The 18005-nt window shown below is 42.7% G+C and overlaps 1 protein-coding gene across 11 annotated transcripts in view; it reads left to right on the top strand.

Annotated features, from left to right (window-relative positions):
* Positions 1–18005, top strand: part of LOC101607881 (chromodomain-helicase-DNA-binding protein 3) — a 60803-nt gene that overhangs the window by 3669 nt on the left and 39129 nt on the right. The window lies entirely within an intron of this gene.

Here is an 18005-nt window from a genome sequence, read left to right as displayed (position 1 = left end):
AAATAAAAAAAATTTTGGGGGGGGGGTTGACAAAGGAGAGAGGAGAGAAGCTGGGCATGGTGTTACATGCCTTTAATCGTAGCACTCAGGAGGTAGAGGTAGGAGGATTGTTATGAGTTTGAGGCCCACCTGAGATGACATAGTGAATTCCAGGTCAGCCTGGGCTAGAGCAAGACCCTACTTCAAAGGAAAAAAAAAAAAAAAAAGAGGTGGGGGAGGGAAAGCTGTCAGCTAAGCAGTAGCTATTGAGACTGCATCCTTGTTTGTTTTTGTTTGTTTGTTTTGGATTTTTCAAGGTAGGGTCTTGGCCCAGGCTGACCTGGAATTCACTACGTATACTCAGGCTGGCCTCAAACTCAGTGATTCTCCTAACCCTGCCTCCCAAGTGCTGGGATTAAAGGCATGTACCACCATACCTTTAAAAAAAAAACTTTTTTTTTTTTATTAACAACTTCCATGATTGTAAACAATATCCCATGGTTACCTCCTCTACCCCAATTTCCCCTTTGAAACTCCATTCTCCATCATATCCCTTCCCCCTCTCAATCTTATTTTGATGTTGTGATCTTTTCCTCCTGTTATGATGGTCTTGTGTAGGTAGTGTCAGGCACTGTGAGGTTATGGATATCCAGGCCATTTTGTGTCTGGAAGAGCATGTTGTAAGGTGTCCAACCCTTCCTTTGGCTCTTCCGTTCTTTTCGCCACCTCTTCTGCAATGGACCCTGAGCCTTGGAAGGTGTGATAGACATATTACAGTGCTAAGCACTCCTCTGTCACTTCTTCCCCGGCACCACGATACCTTCTGAGTCATCCCAAGCTCACTGCCATCTGAAAAGAGAAGCTTCTCTAACCAAAAGTGAGAGTAGCATTAATATATGGGTATGAACATTAAGAGAAGTGCTTAGGTGAGCATAGTATATACATTTAGCCAGACAGCAGCAGACATTACACCCCTAGTGCTCATGACTACCCCTGTTGTAGGTTTTCAGTATCAGGGATGTATTCCCTCCCATGGAGCAGGCCTCCAGTCAAATTAGAGGGCAGTTTCCACCATGACAGACATGCCACTATTGCACTTGTTGGCTCATTTGGCCTGGCTGGCCAATTATAAGACTTGCAGTGTCCACTGTTGAGTATCTCCACTGGTGATTCCTCTCCCATTGAACTGCATGCAGAATGACTTCTTCCAGATTTCTGTCAGCTGGTCTACATGGAGGAGGTTTTCAGCTCAGCTCCAGCAGGATTTCTCAGTGGCCTTGCAGCCCAAGTATGTGGAGTCTTCAGCAATAGGGTCTTACCATCTATTCCTGGTGGGAAACCAAGGGCCTGCCACCACGTCTGTGTGAGATGAAGAGAAGGCACTGTTTTCTTTTTTTTTCTTTTTTTTTGGTTTTTCAAGGTAGGGTCTCACTCTAGCTCAGGCTAACCTGGAATTCACTATGGAGTCTCAGGGTGGCCTCAAACTCACGGTGATCCTCCTACCTCTGCCTCCCGAGTGCTGGGATTAAAGGCGTGCGCCACCACGCCCGGCTAAGCACTGTTTTCTTTTTTTTTTTTAAATTTTTATTAACATTTTCCATGATTATAAAATATATCCCATGGTAATTCCCTCCCTCGCTGTTTTCTTTTTATCCATTTTCCCACACACAAGCCTTGTCACTTAGAGAAGATGAAGAAGACAGGGTTGACTTTGTAAGGTGGTGACTCCAAAATAGGCTTTGAATATTCATGTAGAGGGGAACTAAGTAAGGCAAACAACTCCCTTGGTGACTAAAAGAGAACCACCCCAGTGACACCAGCTAGATTTAGTTCCCTTTAACCTTGACAGGGGAGACAATTTGAGAATTGATAAGTAAACACCTTGGCAGCAGCAGACAAAAATGAATCAGATGATTTTGGTGCATCTTTCTGATTAGGATCCTCAGGCTTCAAGGGAAATGTGTCCCTCGCAAAACACTAGATGGGCTGTGTAGTTTTCAGGGGGGTGGGGTTGGCTGACTATGGGAAGTATGAATAAAGGTAGTGATACCCTTCTTGATTTCTGCAGTTTCTGAATTCATTGAGGAGAAGGGATTCCATCTAGCCCAATGGATGTAGGAATCCAGGAACTATCTGGATCAATCATTGTGTTATTTAGTCACCTCTGACGTGATTTCATCTGTATGTTATGTGCTCAACTAAATCCTAAGTGATTTGAAAATCAAAGTATGCTGTTTTTCTTATTCCAGCCTCAGAGCCTGTGCTTGTAGGATGTGCTCATTCTGCCCAAACTTGTCCCTCTTTTTGAGTATTTTATTTATTTGAGTACCTCTTGACAGAATATACAACTTTCCTTACACATCCAAGCACTGACCAAGTATATTGTGCCCCTCAAAATCTGTCGAATCCATGTACTTTTTCTTTAAAATAACCACAACTCCTTGTCTGGACTTTTGTCTTTTATTTCCACATCTGGCTTTTACACACTGCAGTTAGTATGAGTTCCCAAAAACAAACCTAAACACCTTACTTTCCTGCCTCAGAGTCTTCAGTAGTTTCCATCTGCTTCCAGAATAAAGCTCTAAATTTAAATAAGCTCTCCACTGGGCTGGACAGATGGCTCAGTGGTTAAAGCACTTCCCCCATAAAACCTAATGACCTGAGTTCAGTTCCCTAGTACCCACATCAAACCAGATGCACAGGGTAGCGCATGTGTAGAGGAGTTTCTTTCTCTGCCAGGTGTGGTGCATGGCTTTAATCTCAGCACTCTGGAGGCCAAGGTAGGAGGATCACCGTGAGTTTGAGGCCAGCCTAGGCTAGAATAAGACCTTACCTTGAAAAAAAAAATGAAAAAAAAAAAAACCCACCTTTAATTTTTAAACCTCTGTATAAATCAGGCCTTGCCTTCCTTGCTTACATCATCTCAAACACTTTGTTCCCTGTGCCCCAGACATTTTGGCTGGCTTTCAGCTCATGAAGTGTGTTCCTGCCCTAGTCTTCACAAAGACTATTCTGTCAGCTACCCACCACACCCTTGAAGTCTGCCTACCTGATCCTACATGTTTCCATAAGGAGGCCTTTTCTGGTTTCTGTTGAGACCAAGACTTCCAGTTAAGTCTTCTCACACCGTGCATTTTTTGACTGTTCTGAATACCATTGTAAAATTGTGAATGCAACTAACTGCTAGATTGTAAGCTCACAAGGGCAGAAATAATGTGTGTTACTGTATTCCTACTGTTGAGCATATAACCACTGCTCAATAAATTCTGATTGAATGAACTCATGAAGGAATTCATCTTGTCTGTAACAACTAGGAGGTAGGATGCTGTGTCCTGAGAAGCAGAGTAAGAACAAGAAATAGAATGTCTGGCTCCAGAGCTGCAATCTCTACCCACTAATTTCTCTTTTCCTTCTTCCTACATATTCAAGACCTAAAAATAACTGTAGTTTCTTCTCACCAGCAGTAAAAGCCGAAAATTCACTTGTCATTCTCTGTAGAGCCACCAGGTGGCTGTAATAACCTACAAAGTCAGAGAGAGGCTGGAGGAGGGAAACTTCCGAGTTCCAAAGTTAGGATAGAAGGTGGGCCTTGGGGATTTAGAGTAGGGCAAGGAAACAAAACAAAACAAAACACATACTGTTAGCAGTAGGTTATTATGCCTGCTTTAAATTTTCTATAACTGCATCAGGACGTGAGTGGTTGGAGAGGTCATTTATGTGTTAGGATAGGGGCCTTCGTCCAGACAGGTACAGAGCTGGAGATGTGGTAGAGCACGTGTCTTCCATTCACAAGGCCCTGGGTTTGATTCCCCAGCACCATGAAAACAAACAATTCTGAGATGGGGTGAGGAACAGTTAAGAAAGGAAGAAAGGCACCGTGTGTGTAGGGTGTATGTATGAGTGTACAGATGCACATGCTTCGTGCACCCGGGGGTGGGGAGGCTAGAGGAGGCTATCAGGTGTCCTCTGTTGCTCTTCTGCCTTTTTCTCTTGAGGTAGGGTTTCTCATTACACCTGGAATTAAGCTGAGTCCTCCTGGTCCTCGTGTCCCCGTCAGTGCTGGGTCACATGCGTGCTCGGCTTTTTGCACGGGCGTTGGGGATTGTCCGGTTCCGTACTCACACGGCAAGTACTCTTACCACTGAGCCGTCTCCCCAGCCCCCCATGTTTGGCCTTTTTGAGACCTTGTAGCCCAGGCTTGTTTCAAACTTAGTCCTGCCTCCTGCCTTCACCTCCCAGGTACAGGGGTTACAGGCATGTGCCCATTCCCAGCTGTAATATTTTTGTTTTGTTTTATCGAGGTAGGGTCTCACTCTAGCCCAGGCTGACCTAGAATTCACTATGTAGTTTCAGGGTAGCCTCAAACTCATGGTGATCCTCCTACCTCTGCCTCCCCAGAGCTGGGATTAAAGATGTGTGCCACCACACTCAGCTACCTGTAAGTTTTTAAGGTAATAGAACATACTTATTAATGTGTGTACAGTGTATATGCATGTATGTATGCATGCTTATGAAATGAAAGAGGGCATGGTAAAGAACCAAATAATGGCATATAAAAAGGTTTTACCTTAGCCACGTGTGGTGGCACACGCCTTTAATCCCAGCATTCTGGAGGCAGAGGTAGGAGGATTGCCATGAGTTCAAGGCCACCCTGAGGCTACATAATGAATTCCAGGTCAGCCTGGGCTAGAGCAAGACCCTACCTCAAAACAAAAAGTACAAAGTGGTCCCAAGATTCCTGGCACCTGTCTCAATGATCTGCCTTAACCCATTATCACACCTGCTTGTTTTCCCCCTACACCTGCTTATTTCTGTGGTAGAAATTTCTAAAGCTTTAGTCTTGGTACTAAGTTAACGACTTGTCTTAAGTATTTTACTGCTAGTCTAAATTTTTATCTGGCTGTACCTCGGAGCTGAGTGAGGGCATGTCTGGTTCATTTGGGCTCAAGACTATGGTCATGGTATCTGGACACTGTTAATGCACCCCAGCCCTAGAATTGAGTTTGGGGGGAGCACATAGATATATTAATATTGGGATAACATCCACTTTATGATAGGTCAGCAATAACACGGGTTTTAATTGCAACAAAGTATAGTTTGAAACCTGAATAACTCTGTGATTCTTATCTTAAAAGTAAAAAATTTAGGTATTCAAAATGCAAACAGATATGCCACCAGAGCACCAAAAGCCATATTCTAGCTATCTAGCCTAAGTACAAAGGAAGCACTATTAAATAAAAAGCTGGCAGCTGAGCATGGTGGCACACTCCTTTAATCCCAGCACTGGGGAGGCAGAGGTAGAAGAATCACCGTGAGTTCGAGGCCACCCTGAGACTCCTTAATGAATTCCAGGTCAGCCTGGGCTACAGTGAGACCCTACCTCAAAAAACCAAAAAAATAAAAAAATGAAAAATAAAAATCTGGTATGTGAGTAACTGAAGTGAGACCATTAAAGTGGGGATGAGGTATAAACACTGAGTTGAGGAATAAGGTCATAGACCTGTGGCTGCAGTAAGCTCTCTCCTCTTGCTAGGAGCAGCTCCCCCTAGTGGAGCTACTGTATAGAGGCTGAATTATCTATCCCCAAAAGTTCCTGGCTTAGAACTGCAACAAATAAATGCTTTTTTCAAAAATGAATGTTGCACATAGCTCCAATATTGAAATAGGTATGAATTCAAGGATGTTAATGAGCTGGAGAGATGGCTCAGCAGTTAAGGTGCTTGACTGCAAAGCCTAAGGACCCAGGTTTGGTTCCCAAGTATCCACATAAGCCAGATGCACAAGGTGGCACATGCATCTGGAGTTCATTTGCAGTGGCTGGAGGCCCTGGGGTGCCCAATGCCATTCTCTCCACCCCCTATTTCTGCCTCTTTCTCTCAAATAAATTTAAAAAATTAAAAATATTTTTAAAAGACTCAAGAATATTTAAATAATGTGTCATTTGCTACTTAAGTTCAGCTACTACTTGAAGAGAGCTGAAGAGATCTGAATCGTAATGCCTACTTGGACAGCTTCTTACCCTGTACAGAGCAGCGAAGAAGGTGACATGTGCAGGCTTACCATTAATGGTCAGCCTGGGGTACATATCATACCATGGTGCACTATAGTGCTTAGCTGCATATAATAGAAGTGATTCCACTAGATCATTAGTGTCTCAAGCATCTCCTTTTTCCACATTGCATCCTCAAGCTCACCAACATTTTGGGTGCTGTATTTATAGCCTGTATTGCAGGCAGGAAAGAGAAAAGACATAGAAGAGAGGGCAGTACCAACACCAAGAAGGCAAAAATAAATAATTCAAAACATCTTAGCAGACCTTTAACTGGGTCTTATTGATAGAAAATGCATTGAATGTTGACCTTTAGCTAAAAAAGGGTCTGGCACTGTTTTTATTTTATATGACACCCAAAACAAAAGCAAGGGTTTACTATTCTGGAAGGAGAATGGATACTAGATAGGAACCAGTACCACCTTCTCCAATGGTGTGAAAAGCGCCATGCATCCACTCATGAACAAAACAGTTAATATGCACTTTGTGCCATGCACTGTTCCAGGTACTTGGAACTGAAGTGACTGGACAAACAAGGTTCCTGGTAAGGATAAGTATTAAAGCAAAGAAAACATCATTTGAATGTTTTGTTGTTGTTGTTTGTTATTTGGAGGTAGGGTCTCACTCTAGCTTGGGCTGACCAGGAATTTACTATGTATCTCAGAGTGGCCTTAAACTCATGGTGATCCTTCTACCTCTGCCTCCCTGGTGCTGGGATTAAAGGCGTGTGCCACCACATTTGGCACTGATTGTTTTATTTTTTTGAGACAGGGTCTTATGTAATTCAGGCTGGGCTTGAACTTGTTGTATAACTGGGGTAGGCCTTGAACTCCTGATCCTTTTGTCTCTCCTTGCTGGGATTATAAGTGTGTACCATCATGTCCAACAGGAAAGGTCATTTGAGATAGTACTAAAACTGCTACATATACATATGGATTGTATACATAAACATGTGCTGACTTTTGCATTTAGCTAAAGTCATATCCTCTCAGTAATCCTAAGTAGGCACAATTTTTATTTATACTGAAAAAAGGACACTGAAGTACTGAGATGTTAAGTAATTTACCAAAGGCCATACAGCTAACCGAGAGGCATTGCTGGCCTTTGAATTAAGGCAGCCATAGCCTATCCATTTAACCACTGAGCTGTACCAACTCACTGCATGGCAAACACAGGATGTTCCATTTACCTATTTCTGCTTATTAACAAACCATGTCTAAAACTGAATGCCTCAGTACCACTTATTTTATTAATGGACCTGGAAGTCAGTCAGGGTTCAGTGGAAACAGCTAATTTCTTTTTTTATTTTATTTATTTATTTTTGGTTTTTGAGGTAGGGTTTCACTGACCTGGAATGCACTATGTAGTCTCAGGATGGCTCCCATGTCATGGTGATCCTCCTACCTCTGTCTCCTGAGTGCTGGGATTAAAGATATGCACAACCACGCCTGGCTGAAACAGCTAATTTCTATTCTAAAAAGTATGAACAACTCCCAGGCCTCCAACATTCTAGGCAAGTGATCTGTGACTGAGCTACATTCCCTGATCTGGAGAGCCCTCTTCCAGGAAGGTTTGTTCACATGGCTAGAAGCTTGATGCTGCCTGTCAGTTCTGGATGTGGGCCTCTACATAAGGTATCATGGGCTTCCTCACTGCCTAGTAGCAGGGTTTTAAGAAGGCACTCAAAAAGAACAGAGTTTCTTGAGTTAGGGTCTCACTAGCCCAGGCTGAAACTGGAATTCACTATGTAGTCTCAGGGTAGCCTTGAACTCATGGCAATTCTCCTACATTTGCCTCCTGAGTGCTGGGATTAAAGGCATGTGCCACCATATCTACCTCAAAGCTATATAATTTATGGCTAGCCTGAGCTATACAAGACCTCTTCTCAAAAGCAAAATAAAACAAAAGAATATATAGGGTGTGAGATAGTATTATAGCCATTTCTGGAAAATACACTCCATACATACACATACATTGGAAGCAAAAAGAGAAACATCTAACCCGACCAACAGTGAGATGGGAAGGTAGTCTTTGAAGAGCTCTGTGCAGGGGACGTGAAGTGCTGAGAGCTGAGTGTCGTAATGGCTGTGACAGACACCTGACGAGAAGCAGCTTACAGGAGGAGAGGGTTTATTTCACCTTACAGATTCCAGGAGTGTCATGGTGGTGCAAGAAGCTACTTCACTTCATACATCCACACACACAGAGGAGAACAGCCAGGGTTCAAGCTCACTCACAACATACCTTGCGGGAGGAGAGGGTTTATTTCAGCTTACAGATTCCGGGGAGTGTCATGGTGGTGTAAGAAGCTGCTTCACTCCATACATTCACACACACACAGGAGGAGAACAGCCAGGGTTCAGGCTCACTCAGAACATACCTTAGGTCTGGAGTCAAGATCCGCCCCAGGGACACATCTCTAGCAGGGCTATGCAGGAAAGTAGGAAGCTTAATCACTACCTACACAAAGCTATCATAACAGGAGGAAAAGATGATGATACCAAATTAAAAGAGACTGATTGAGGGGGGCAGGGATATGATGGAGAGTGGAGTTTCAAAGGGGAAAGTAGGGAGTAGGAGGGACTTACCATGGGTTATTATCTACAATTATGGAAGTTAACAATAAAAAAATTAAAAACTGGGCATGGTGACACATGTCTGTAATCCCAGTGCCAGGGAGATGGGGACAGGAGGCTCCCAGGACTTGCTGGCATTGTCAGTCCTTTGTCATTTCTGTATCAAATGAGGCTTCTGAGAAGTTTGTCACCAATTGCACACCTTTTCTTCTGTAGGTATGTTGTTTTTGTTTCTGCCACAAATTTATGAAATAAACATCCATATATGTATGTATGTATGTATGTATGTATATGGCTGAAGCCGAGTATAGTAGCGCATGCCTTGAATCCCATCACTCAGGAGGCAGAGGTAGGAGGAGTCCTGTGAGTTTGAGGCCACCCTGAGACCACATAGTGAATTCCACAGCAAGATCCTACCTCAAAAAACTAAAAACCTAAAAAACCCTGAAGTTATGGGGCCATTTACATTCAAACCACCACATTGAGCTAGACTTTTCTTGAAAACCTAAGCTGGGACTGGAGGGATGGCTTAGTGGTTAAGGCATGTGCCTGCAAAGCCAAAGGACCCAGGTTTGATTCCCCAGATCCCACTTAAGCCAGATGTACAATGGTGTGCCCATTCTGTCTTGTCTGTCTATCTGTGTGCCTCTTAATAAATAATAAATTAAAACCTAAAGCCAGGTGTGGTAGCCCACGCCTTTAATCCCAGCACTCAGGGGGCAGAGGTAGGATTGTCATGAGTTCAAGGCCACCCTAAGCCTACATAGTGAATTCCATGACACCCTATTTCACACACATACAAAAAAAACCCTAAACTGCAATCTTGGCTCCATCGTTCATTTAATCAATTTGTTAAGACTAGACTGTTGATACAATAAGACAGCATTTCTACTCTGATGGAGCTTAAGAGTTTAGCAGAAGACTCACCATCCTGCTTCCACTTTTACACAGCTAGGAGTTTTAGCCCGTTTAGTCTTCAAGGCTCCCTACTTCTCCCTACCCTTCCCATGGTGGCCTGCAAGGTACTTCATGATTCAGATTGAAGCTCTACTTCGTCTCCCCAGATTGCTCCCAATCAAGAATTTCTTCCTCTCTTCCCCCATGGGACACTACCTTCTACTCTTCATTTGGCCAATTCCTGTTCAATGTCACATTCTGACAAGTCTTTCCTGTTCCTTCCACACCCCCTAAGGTGTGTGCATATGTGTGTGTATATATATAGTGTAGTTGTTTAATGACCATATTCTTCCCTTCTTAGACCCTAGGAAGAAAGAGACAAGTATCTCCCACTTGTATCTTGCTCACTGGCAGCCCATAGCAACTACTCAATGAATGTCCACAGATCAGATATGTGACACATGCTGGCATGAAGTTTGGTTTTGGATAAGAAGTAATAAGCTGTGGTTGGAAGTTTAGCTAGTCATTTTTAAAAATATTTATTTATTTATTTATTTGAGACAGACAGACAGAATGGGTGTGCCAGGGCTTCCAGCCTCTGCAAACAAAACTCCAGATGCGTGCGCCCCCTTGTGCATGTGGCTAACGTGGGTCCTGGGGCCTTGAACCGGGGTCCTTAGGCTTCACAGGCAAGCGCTTAACCGTTAAGTCATCTCTCCAGCCCTAGCTAGTCATTTTTTGTTGTTGCTTTTGAGGTAGGGTCTCACTCTAGCCTAGGCTGACCTTGAATACTCTAGTCCCAAGCTGGCCATAAACTCACAGTGATCATCCTACCTCTGCCTCTGCTGGGATTAAAGGCGTGTGCCACAACTTTAATCACCACACCTGGCTGTTTTTTATGGGGGGGAGGTTTCAAGGTAGGGTCTCACTCTAGCCCAGGCTGACCTGGAATTCACTATGGAGTTTCAGGGTGGCTTCAAACTCACGGAGATCCTCCTACATCTGCCTCCGAGTGCTGGGATTAAAGATGTGCGCTACCATGCCTGGCATTGGTTTTGTTTTTTTTTTTTTAACTTGATATATAATTCACATACTATAAAATAAAATTCAGTCTTTTGTTTTTTAAAGTAGGGTTTCAGTAGCCCAGGCTGACCTGGAATTCACTACATAGGTCTCAGGGTGGCCTTGAACTCAACGGTGATCCTATTATCTCTGCCTCCCAAGTGCTTGGGTTAAAAGCATCCACCCCCACACCTGACTTCAAATTCAGTCTTTTAAAAAAGTGTACAGTTCAAAATGAAAAGCTTCGTAGAGAGTACGTTTTCAGATCTGTGTGTGTTTTGGAGGCAGGGTCTCACTCCAGCCTAGGCCGACCTGGAACGCACCATGTTTGCTCCAGATTGAACTCTTCCTAATTTAGCCTTCCCAAGTGCTCTGATTAAAAGTGTGAACCACCACACCCTGCCAATCTGCATATTTATTTATTCTTAAATGTTTTATTTACTTGTTTGAAAGAGGCAGATTGAGAGAGAATGGGGGTGTCAGGACCTCTAGCCACTGCAAATGAACTCCAGAAGCATGTGCCGCCTTGTGCATTTGGCTTATGTGAGTACTGGGGAGTCAAACCTGGGTCCTTAAGCTTCGCAGGCAAGCATCTTAACCACTAAGCCATCTCTCCAGCCCTATTTATTTATGAGAGACAGAGAATGGGCATACTAGGGCCACCGGCCACTGCAAACTCCATATCCAAGCACCATCTTGTGCGTGTGGCTTTACATGGGTACTGGGGAATTGAACCCCATTCCTTAGGCTTTGCAGGCAAGTACTTTTAACCACTGAGCCATCTCTCCAGCCCAATCTGCTTTTTGTTTGTTGTTTTAACTTTAAAATTTTCCTATTTATTTGAGAGAGGCAGAGAGAAAGAGCAAGAGAAAGAGCACACCAGGGCCTTCAGCCACTGCAAACAAACTCCAGATGCATGCATCACATTGTGCATCTGGCTTATATGGGTCCTGGGGAATTGAACCTGGGTCCTTCAACTTTGCAGGCAAGCGTCTTAACTGCTAAGCCATCTCTTCAGTCTTTTTTTTTTTTTTTGGTTTGTTTGTTTGGTTTTGTTTTTCCAAGGTAGGGTCTCTCTCTAGCCCATGCTGACCTGAAATTAGTCTCAGGGTAGCCTCAAAATTACTGAGCTCCTCCATACCTCTGCCTCCCAAGTGGAACAGTTAGGATTATTGAGTGCTTTTTCACAGTGCTTTATGTAAATTAGCTCACTTGGTTGTCACTATTAAGGTCAGGTAGGCTTGTTTACAGATGAGGGAGTTAACACTTGAGGAATAAGCAATTTGCCAGGCGCCTAAGTCAGCAAGTTCTGAATTAGGCTTCCTTTCTGACTCTAAAGCTGTGACTCTTCTCCTAATAGACAGTGAGTTAACTTCATTGACTCTGGAATAAATTTTGGAAGTTAGATTTCGAATATAGAATCTTAAAAATTAGTTTATTTAAATATGTAAGTTTTATCTCATTAACTCTGAAGTTAACATGACTTGTCTATCAGAAAGCTAGATAGCAAAAGGACTGAGAGAGGCAGGAGGAAGGCAGCTGGGGTTCACACTTAGGTTATGTATATAGCCTGCGGGGTAGCTAGCCCATTAGCTGGGAAAGGTGCCAGGGTAATTCTGTTGGGACAACTGGCCTTATACTATATGAGAACATAGGCTTTTCTAGATGGTCAGGCAACAGAAAACTTTAGGGTGTCCCTTTAGGGTATGGGACAAGTGTTTGGGATTCTGGATGATTTGGGTTTAGTATATCTGCATATACATTATGAGAGATCTTGGAAATGGAACCCAAGTCTGAACACAAAATTCATTTATGTTTCACATACATCTTACAAGCAGATAGCCTTTGTGCAACACTCGTTGTGTGTGCGTGTGTGTGTGTGTGTGTGTGTGTGTGTGTGTTTGAGGTACGGTGTTGCTCAAGCCTAGGCTGACCTGGAATTTACTATGTATGTCAGGGTGGCCTCGAATTCCCAGCAATCCTCCTACTGCTGCTTCTCAAATGCTGGGATTAAAAGGCGTGCGCCACCACGCCCTTCTGTGCAACATTCTTAATGTATTTATGGTTCTACTCTGACCCCATCATACATGAGGTCAGGTGAATTTTCCATTTGGTGTGTCATGTTGACATTCAAAAAGTCTTGGATTTTTGTTGGGTGTGGTGGTGCACACCTTTAATCCCAGTACTGGGGAGGCAGCGGTAGGAGGATCCCAATGAGTTCGAGGCCACCTGAGACTGCATAGTGAATTCTAGGTCAGCTTGGACTAGAGTGAAACCCTACTTCCAAAACAAAAACAAAAAGAAAAAAAATCTTGGATTTTGAAACATTTTGGATTAAATTATATTCCAGTGCTTAACCTGTATTAATAAATTATTAGAGCCAGGCATGGTGGCATATACCTTTAATCCCAGCACTCAGGAGGCAGAGGTAGGAGGATCACTGTGAGTTCAAGGTTAGCCTGAGACTACATAGCGAATTCCAGGTCAGCCTGGGTTAGAGCGAGACTCTACCTCAAGTAAATAAATAAATAAATAAAAAGAAGAAAAGAAATTACTAAGGCTGGAGAGATGGCTCAGCAATTAAGGCACTTGCTTGCAAAGCCTAATGACCAGGTTTCATTCCCCAAGACCCACATAAGCCAGATGTACAAAGTGATGCATGTGTCTGGAGCTCATTTGCAGCAGCTAGTGGTCCTGGCATGCTTATTCCCCACCCCCTTTCTCTCTGCTTGCAAATAAATCTATAAAAATATTTTTTGAAAAAGAAATTATTAAAGGCAACATCACAAGAGAAAAAATGATTTTGGCTTGTCATTTTGTAGAGGGTTAGTCAATTTCTATCACCATGATAATCAATGCCAACCTTAAAAAAAAAAGGAAGAAAAGCCGGGCATGGTGGTGCACGCCTTTAATCCCAACACTAGGGAGGCAGAGGTAGGAGTATTGCCATGAGTTCAAGGAGGCCACCCTGAGACTACATTGTGAATTCCACGTCAGCCTGGGCTAGAGCAAGACCCTGCCTTGAAAACAAAACAAAACAAAACAAACAAAGGCAACAATAGGAATAGGTTGCTAAATCCTCTGAACAGGAAAGATGTATTACAGCAAAGATTTAAGTTCTTCATTAAGTACTGTAAGTGTAGATAATGCTTCCATAGCTCAAAAATAGAATTCTAAAAAGGTGCTTCACTGTCCTTTTAAGTTAGGCACATTTAAAAACAAATGCATTGTGCCCACTTAAAAACAGCTTCTTTTCAATTCAATTCCTGTGATTTTAACGATGGCATTCCAATTCTGGGGTCACCACATCATCCAATTTTCTCATTTTCTTCATATCTACCATGTTCCATGAATTTGGCTACAAATGCCTGCTTTACATCTCAGTAGTTCTGACCTTAGATGAGATTTTTTTTTTATGATTACCTGTTCTTCATTAATTTTTTTTAGATGAAATTTTAAACCTCCCTTTACCTTGGTTTCTTTATCTGTAAAATGGAGGCTATGATGGTTACTACTTTATAAGGCTGGTAGAAGGAACAAGTGAATACATATTAAGTGCTTCTTTAGGATAGTTCCTGGACACAAAGAACAGCTCAATAAAACTTAGTAATCATCTCATTGTCTTTTTTTTTTTAATTATGGTAGGATCTCACTTTAGCCCAGGTTGACCAGGAATTCACTCTGTAGCCCAGGCTGGCCTTGAACTCATGGTGATCCTACTACCTCAGCCTCCTGAGTGCTTATATTAAAGGTTTGTGCCATTTTACTAAAGGCTTTTATTAAAGGTTTGGGCTCATTTTACATATGAACTTATTTATTTTTGTGTTTTTTTCTATTTCTTGCTATTAATTTCTATGAGGTCTTTATTTAACAAGACAAAAAAGAAAGACATTAAAATCAGGTGTGGTGGGGCTAGAGAGATGGCTTAGCAGTTAAGGCACTTGCCTGCTATGCCTAAGGACCATGTTCAACTTTGCAGATCCCACATAAGACAAATGCACAAAGGTGAGGCAAGCGTAAGGTCACACATGCCCATTAGGTGGCACAAGCATTGATCTTGATTATAGTGGCTGGTGTGCCAATTCTGTCTCTTGCATGCTCGCTCTCTCTGAAATAAAAAATAAATCAAGTGTGGTGGTGCACACCTATAGTGCCCAAGCTACTCAGGAGGCTGAGGCAGAAGGCTCACTTGAGTTCTCAAGTTTGGACAGCCCAGGACAACATTGGGAGATCATGTTTCTAAGCAAGCAAGCAACCAATACTGGCTTCCTTTTAACAACTCCGTTTCTACTTCAGTGTTGGAGGGATTCTGAAGCCAACTACTGGCCCAGCAGCTTCTTGGATATAGCAGAGACAGGAAGTTGGTATTTGGTAGGCCAGTTCTAGAATTTTCTGCTCACTTTGGAAGCTGAAAAGTTAAAAGTGCTTCTTTGACAATTTTTTGTTTTTGTTTTTGTTTTTTTTAAGGTAGGGTCTCATTCTAGCTCAGGCTGACCTGAAATTCACAATGTAGTCTCAGGTTGGCCTTGAAATCACAGTGATCCTCTTACCTCTGCTTCCCTAGTGCTGGGATTAAAGGTTAGCGCCATCACACCTGCTTCAACAATTTCTTAAATTCATTTCCTGAATAAAATCTTTCTGCTTAAAGGGACCAAAGTAGATACTGTTCTTTCCAAGCTCTATTATAGTATAAAGTACCTACTGACTGAAGTTTTGTTATGAGATGTACATTTTTCTTGTCTTAACTTTTATGATGCTCTTCATAGTAAATTTTAGTTTTGAGTTAAATCTAGAAATATAGTCCTTTCTGGCTATTGCTTATTGTAGAAGTCTGTGGTTGTGAATGTAAGTCCCATACTCAGGTGTTTTATTAAAATTAAACTTGTATCTTGTATCTTCAGCCTTCTGGCTGGAGGAGGTATGGCTGGGGTGGATACCAGAAACCAACCCTAAGGTGTCACTGGGGTGGATCCCAAAGTCCAGCCAGAGGTATGCAGACCAGTTCTGACCTCCAGTGGGGTCCCTGCTTGGTGCTTTTTGGTGTTGCTGGCTGGTGGTGGTTTCTCTCTCTGCTTGGATTTATGAATGGGAGCCATTGATGGAATGTCTTCTGGATCTGTAAGCTTGAAATAAGTCCCTTCCTCCCATAAACCTGTGTTTAGTTGGATGTTCCTCCCAGCATTGTGGAATTGTCTACTACAAAGTGATTGAAGGGTAGGGGTTTTCAAAGAGCAAGATGAGAAGAACGTACTGGCACCAGCAGGAGTGGCTGACACGATGGGACATGGAAATTTAAGGTGACTAGAAATGGTAGTGAAGACAAATTGGAACTGATCAGGAGCTAGGGAAATAATAGTATTTCACAGATCCAAGAATAGAGTTGTATAAGTAAATAATGAGCTAGCAGACTAGACATCATGAATAAAGTGAAGGGGCCTGAATTTAATATTGAAGAGGCATGTATAGAGATGGAGTATGGACATGGAATACAGAGGAAGGTCTCTGAAAAGCAGGGAGTCAAGAAATTTAGAGGTCTGCGTACTGAAGGGATTATTTACCTGGATCCTAAGGTGACAGCAGCACCAGCCAGGTGTCTGCCCTGAATGATGAGAAGGACCCTGAGATGAGTAGTGGACAGGAAGGAGATTAGGAAAATAACCTCAAAGGGAAACTTTGTTCCTTTAGTTAGGGAACTAAGACAGACTGTTTTAAGAAATACAGGGGCTGGAGAGATGACAGTGATTAAGGCACTTGCCTGCAAAGCCTAACAACTTGGGTTTAATCCCACAGAACCCATGTAAAGGTAGATGCACAGTGGCACATGCATTCTGGAGTTCATTTATAGTGGCCAGAGACCCTGACACACTCATTCTTTCCCTCTGCTTGCAAATAGTAAATAATAAATAAATAAATAAAAATTCTCTTAGATACCTGGCTGTCACATGCCTTTGATCCCAGCACTTGGGAAGCAGAGGTAAGAGGATCACTGTGAGTTCTAGGCCAGCCTGGAACTACAGAGGCAGAGGTGGGAGGATCGCCGTGAGTTTGAGTCCTCCCTGACACTACATAGTAAATTTCAGGTCAGCCTGAGCTAGAGTGAGACTCTAGCTCGGGAAAATAAATAAATAAAATAAATAAATTTTTAAATGGGCCTATCAGGCTGGAGAGATAGCTTAATGGTTAAGGCGCTTGCCTGCAAAGCCAAAGGACCCAGGTTCTTTCTATTCCCCAGGACCTACATAAGCCAGATGTACACGGTGGCACATGTATCTGGAGTTTGTTTGCAGCCACTGGAGGCCCTGGTGCACCCATTCTCAATCTGTCTGCCTCTTTTTCTCTTTGTCTGTCTGTCGCTCTCAAAAAAAATAAATAAAAAGGAATAAATATATTAAAAATAATTTATTGGGCTGAAGAGATGGCTTAGTGGTTAAAGCACTTGCCTGTGAACCTTAAGGACCCAGGTTCAATTTCCTGAGCCCACATAAACCAGATGCATAAGGTGGCATGTATATCTGGAGTTCATTTGTAGTGGCTAGAGGCCTGATGTACCCACTTCTCTCTCTCTAATAAATAAAAATATTTTAAAAATGTATTTTATTTATTTGCAAGGAAAAAGAAATGATGTGCCAGGCATAGTGGCACATGTCTTTAATCCCAGCACTCAGGAGGCAGAGGCAGGAGAGAGTTCAAGGCTACCCTGAGACTACATAGTGAATTCCAGGTCAGCTAGAGTGAGACCTACCTCAAAAAAAAAAAAAAAAAAAAAAAAAAAAAGCAAAAAAAGAAGAAGAGAAAAAGAAAGAAAGAAGGAAAGAATTAATGCACCAGGGCCTCTAGCCACAGCAAACAAACTCCACTTGCATGCACTACTTTGTGCATCTAGCTTTATATGGGTACTGGGAAACTGAACACAGGTCATTATACATTGCAGGCAAGTACCTTAACTACTGAGCCATCTCTCTATCCCATGCCCCCAGTTTTTATTTTTTTATTTTTTTTTGGTCTTTTAAGGTAGGGTCTCACTCTAGCCCAGGCTGACCTGGAATTCCCTATGGAGTCTCAGGGTGGCCTCAAACTCACGGCAATCCTCCTACCTCTGCCTCCTGAGTGCTGGGATTAAAGGCGTATTCTACCATGCCCGGCTTCTGTCCCCCCTTTTTTTAAGGTAGAGTCTCACTCTAGCTCAGGCTGACCTGGAATTCACTGTGGAGTCTCAGGGTGGCCTCGAACTCACAGCAGCCCTCCTACCTCTGCCTCCCCAGTACTGGTATTAAAGGCATGCGCCACCATGACCACCTTAAATCAATTCTTGATTTTGCTTTAAATTAAAAAAAAAAAAATCTTAAAAAAAATTTTTTTATGGGGTCTTGCTCTAGCCTAGGCTGACTTGGAATTCACTATAGCCCCAGGGTGGCCTTGAACTCATGGTGATCCTCCTACCT

The sequence above is a fragment of the Jaculus jaculus genome, chromosome 12 (assembly GCF_020740685.1).
Source record: "Jaculus jaculus isolate mJacJac1 chromosome 12, mJacJac1.mat.Y.cur, whole genome shotgun sequence".
Taxonomy (NCBI): Eukaryota; Metazoa; Chordata; class Mammalia; order Rodentia; family Dipodidae; genus Jaculus; species Jaculus jaculus.
Note: the sequence above shows the minus strand (reverse complement) of the source record. Positions and strands in the feature narration are given on the sequence as shown.